The sequence below is a fragment of the Lampris incognitus genome, chromosome 2 (genome assembly GCF_029633865.1).
Source record: "Lampris incognitus isolate fLamInc1 chromosome 2, fLamInc1.hap2, whole genome shotgun sequence".
NCBI classification, from domain to species: Eukaryota; Metazoa; Chordata; class Actinopteri; order Lampriformes; family Lampridae; genus Lampris; species Lampris incognitus.
In genome coordinates this window covers 70,010,605-70,015,944 of record NC_079212.1, presented here as the reverse complement: position 1 = coordinate 70,015,944, position 5,340 = coordinate 70,010,605, and positions in this window count along the sequence as shown.

Genomic DNA, 5,340 nt, shown 5'->3' with positions numbered 1-5,340 from the left:
ATTTGTCGGCTGCACATCCATGATGCCAATCTCCCGGTCCACCACATCCCAAAGGTGCTCTATTGGATTGAGATCTGGTGACTGTGGAGGCCATTTGAGTACAGTGAACTCATTGTCATGTTTCAGAAATCAGTCTGAGATGATTCGAGCTTTATGACATGGCGCGTTATCCTGCTGGAAGTAGCCATCAGAAGATGGGAACACTGTGGTCATAAAGGGATGGACATGGTCAGCAACAATACTCAGGTAGGCTGTGGCGTTGACACGATGCTCAATTGGTACTAAGGGGCCCAAAGTGTGCCAAGAAAATATCCCCCACACCATTACACCACCACCAGCAGCCTGAACCGTTGATACAAGGCAGGATGGATCCATGCTTTCATGTTGTTGACGCCAAATTCTGACCCTACCATCCGAATGTCGCAGCAGAAATCGAGACTCATCAGACCAGGCAACGTTTTTCCAATCTTCTATTGTCCAATTTTGGTGAGCCTGTGCGAATTGTAGCCTCAGTTTCCTGTTCTTAGCTGACAGGAGTGGCACCCGGTGTGGTCTTCTGCTGCTGTAGCCCATCTGCCTCAAGGTTCGACGTGTTGTGCGTTCAGAGATGCTCTTCTGCATACCTCGGTTGTAATGAGTGGTTATTTGAGTTACTGTTGCCTTTCTATCAGCTCGAACCAGTCTGGCCATTCTCCTCTGACCTCTGGCATCAACAAGGCATTTTCGCCCACAGAACTGCCGCTCACTGGATATTTTCTCTTTTTCGGACCATTCTCTGTAAACCCTAGAGATGGTTGTGCGTGATAATCCCAGTAGATCAGCAGTTTCTGAAATACTCAGACCAGCCCGTCTGGCACCAATAACCATGCCACGTTCAAAGTCACTTAAATCACCTTTCTTCCCCATTCTGATGCTCGGTTTGAACTGCAACAGATCGTCTTGACCATGTCTACATGCCTAAATGCATTGAGTTGCTGCCATGTGATTGGCTGATTAGAAATTTGCGTTAACGAGCAGTTGGACAGGTGTGCCTAATAAAGTGGCCGGTGAGTGTATATAACAACAGGTCATCTGCATAAACTGATACCTTATGCAATTTACCACCTCGTGAGATACCTTTAATGCCATCCTCTGCCCTAAGAGCTGTAGCGAGTGGCTCAATTGCCAAATTGAACAGGTAAGGAGAGAGGCTGCAGCCCTGTCTGCAGCCCCTATGGAGTGAAAAATAATCAGAAATAATATTATTCGTCCGCACCGCGGCTGTCGGTGAGCAATACAATATTTTAACCCATGCTAGGAACGAGGTACCAAAGCCAAACCTTTCTAGAACAGCGAATAGATATTGCCATTCGATGCGGTCAAATGCCTTCTCAGCGTCTAAAGAAATCACTACTTCTGTCTGTTCTGCAGAATGTGATGTGTACAGTACATTAAATAGGCGGCGCATGTTATAGGATGACTGCCTGCCTGGTATAAAACCAGTTTGATCAGGATTAACAACCGTTGGGACTACAGTTTCAATACGGGTGGCCAAGATTTTTGTAAGGATTTTGTAGTCGCAATTCAGCAAGCTTACAGGGTGGTAGGAGCCTCACAGTAGGGGATCTTTGTCTTTTTTAAGTAACACTGATATGATTGCCTGCATCATAGTTTGGGGTAACTTCTGTTGGTTAAAAATTTCCTGATACAACAGGTCGAGTATTGGTGCCAGCTTGGTAGCAAATTCTTTATACATTTCAATTGTGAAACCATCCGGACCCGGTGCTTTGTTGCTCTGCATGGATTTAATTGCTTGTATCACTTCCTGTGTTGATATCTCTCTGTCTATCTGTGCTCTGTCTGCAAGGGCAATTTTTGGTATGGTCAGACCGTCTAAAAAAGTTAAAATATGCGACAAGTCGCTGGGCGGTTGTGAACTATAAAGGGTAATATAAAATTGTTTAAACTGGTTATTGATGGTGTCAGGGTTGGTAGTCTTCACCCCAGCTGCTGTGCAAATTTCAGAAATCGTGTTAGCGGCTGTGGACTGTCTAACCTGATGGGCTAATAGTTTTCCAGCTTTCTCTCCATGCTCATCAAATGTCTGTTTTGATTTAAATAATAATTTTGCTGTTTGTTTAATGGAGAGATTGTCGAATTCTGTTTTTAATAATATTTTTTTCTTACAAAGTTCAGGTGTTGGGGAATCAGCATATGAACGGTCCACATCCGCTATACTATGGGACAGTTCTGTTAGACGTTGCTTATGTTTCTTTCTCTCATGTGCTATGTATGAGATTATTTGGCCTCTAAGGTAGGCTTTGAGAGCCTCCCAAACAATAGTTAGTGGCATATCCGGAGTATGGTTGAATTCCATAAAGATATCTATCTGCTGGGAGAGAACATTTTTAAAGGAGTCCCTGGACAGTAATAGAGGATCAAATCGCCAGGTGCGTTGGGGTTTAGGGCAGTCTATGAAACCTATATCTAGATGTACAGGACTATGATCCGAAATAACAATACTATTATATTGGCTCCCCCTAACCATAGGAAGGACCCTACTATCCAGGAGAAAAAAAATCAATCCTTGAGTAAGAATGGTGCACTGGGGGAAAAAAGGAGTATTGTTTAGTAGTTGGGTTGTTTCTTCTCCAGGGATCAAAAAGAGAGTAGGATTCCATAAATGAATGGATAACAGCACCTGCCTTGGAAATTTTACTATTAGGTCTTGGGTTTGATCTGTCCAAATATGGATGTAATACACAACTAAAATCTCCCCCCAATACTAATTATTTAAGTCTGGGAGGGCTGCTGTGAAACTAGAGAAAAAAAGTGGGTCATCCCAGTTTGGTCCATATACATTTGCTAGTGCCACAGGTGTACCCTACAGGTTACCCGTCACTATCACATACCTTCCCCTGGGTCAGAAATAGTCAGTGGTGGAACAAATGGGATACCCTTCCTGATCAAGATGGCCGTGCCCCACGTTCCATTCTCATTCCTGGAACAGAACATTTGCCCTATCCAAGCTTTCTTTAGTTTTGTGTGTTCACTTGACCGAAGGTGGGTTTCCTGTAAGAACATGACGTCAGCTCTCAAAGATTTTAAATGTACAAAAACCCTACTACGCTTTACTGGATTGCAAATCCCCTTTATATTCCAGCTCAAAAAAACGAAGATAACCTGTATTCTGAGCGTCAGATATTTTTTTCTAAAAATGAAAAGAGAAAAGAAAAACAAAAAGTCCCTGCCTACTAGCTACAACACAAAAACAGAGCCTTGAGAACCCAGGCTGATCTACCAGTTCCCTAGAGATCGCATCCCCCATTTCTAGTATAACATGGCAAATAACCATATAAAAACCCTCTAACAAGCCCCAACCAGGGCGAACAGTGGTCTTGTTAAGATTATATTAAATCAAAAAGTATTTTATATACTTAAGAACTATATATCAACACCCATATAACAGCAGTTATAATACAGTTCCTTTGTAGGTAAGTGACACTGACCTGGGTGTTGCCCTTGCAGGCTCTGTGTCGCCCTAGCAGGCTCTGTGTCCCCCTAGCAGGCTCTGTGTCACCCTAGCAGGCTCTGGCAAGTCACCAAAGCACTGTCACGGGTCTCATCATAATTAGCATCCGTACACACATATACATGCACACACCTGATAATGATAAAACAGAAAAATAGCTTTTTAAATGGGCAGCAGGTATGAAACATTCGTATTAAATGAAAAAGGCAACATTATCTGTGAGTCTCAAATTCCAAAAGTGAAAGTAAATAGATAAAGTTAAACTGTAACGTTACCCTGTTGTCTTAGTGTCTTAGCTAGCTGCTTCCGCTAGTTGTTGGCACTGAGCAGCTAATATCAGTTAGCCGCCAATACCAGTTAGCCACCACTATACTGGAGTGTGTCAACATCTTACTGTACATGGTCCTGAGGCTTTAGATGCTCCCTGATATAACCCCTCGCCTTAGATGGCTCTTCCTTCCAACCGCTTTTCTGGGCCGGACGATGAAGTGATACGAAGCACCGCCGGGAACTGGATCCCGAACTTGACGCCCTGGCTTCGGAGAAGGCCACTCTCTTTCCGGGAATTCGGGAAGCTGCTCCCTCTCTTGCCGTGCTGAGCGGGCAGCTTTGCGGAAAACCTCCTCCCTCTCTGAGAAATAGCGAAACTTCACCACGATGATCCTGGGGGGGCTCTCCTTCGTTGGTGAGCCCAGTCTAAGGTCGGGGTGAAGCTGAGGCCCAGTAACTCCTAGTGTAGCAATGGTAATAGTAGGCTGCTGGCCTCCTCCGCTGGTCTCCAATCCGTTGTTGTCCCTCCAGATCGTCTACCTCAGGGGTCCCCAATTACTTTTCATAGCGGGCCACTTTTAGGGCCACTTTTAAAACCACGGGCCACTCAACCTCCAGCAGCATGTTGTTCGTTAGTTTGTTTTGGTGTCGATACGTTGCAGGTATTATAATTTAAACAGAGATTTTTCATCTATTTTTCGATATATTACTAGTCTTACTTTTACTAAGAAATTAATTTTTTTTTGTTTTTTGGTAGGGACATAAAAAAAATTCTTCCTTCTGGCATTTCTCCAAAAATTCTCGCGGACCATAAATCAACCCGTCACGGGCCTGACGTGGCCCGCGGGCCGCCTATTGGGGACCCCTGGTCTACCTTCTGGCGTAGCATAGCGGCTTCAGGTGTTAGCTGGCCGGTGTCCTCCTCCATTTTCGTGGTCTTGTCTGAGTAGGTGTTCAGGCCGTCCTCCACATCTTTCAGACGGGTCTCTTGTTTCGCCATGCCGTCCTTTATAGAGTCTATTTTTGCATTCAGATCCTCTGGAAATGAATCGATCAGTGCCAAGATCTTGCTCTCACTGCTCAAGATGGCAGCCATCACCCCAGATAGGTCTGTAGACTCCCCGCCGGGCTTTCACAGAGCCCGAGGCTTTAGCGGCCTGGTCACTGCTGGGTTTGTTTTTGCCCATCGCGTCTTCTAGATGATCGATATGCAAGTACAGGGTTGTGAGTCCGGTGTGCTAGCGGTTAAGTATCGTGTGTGTTAAACCTAATCTACCTGTGTTTGATCTGAAAAGTTAAAATATTAATGAAAAGTTCGCCCTGATCAGGAGCTCAATCTAAAGACGTCCTCACCAGCGCCCCCCCTCCCCCCAAGGCTGCATAGTTCAGCAAAAACGGTTTCAAACCACATCACATTTCAGGCATTACCAAGAGATTCATGATTAACTGGAGAGACAGAGGTCCGTCGACTTTCTCAAGGACACAGTGTGCGTTGCTGGAAGTGACCCAGTGAAGAGTCAGCAGTCTGACTGCTGTCCATTAAGCTCTTATAAGTCTGG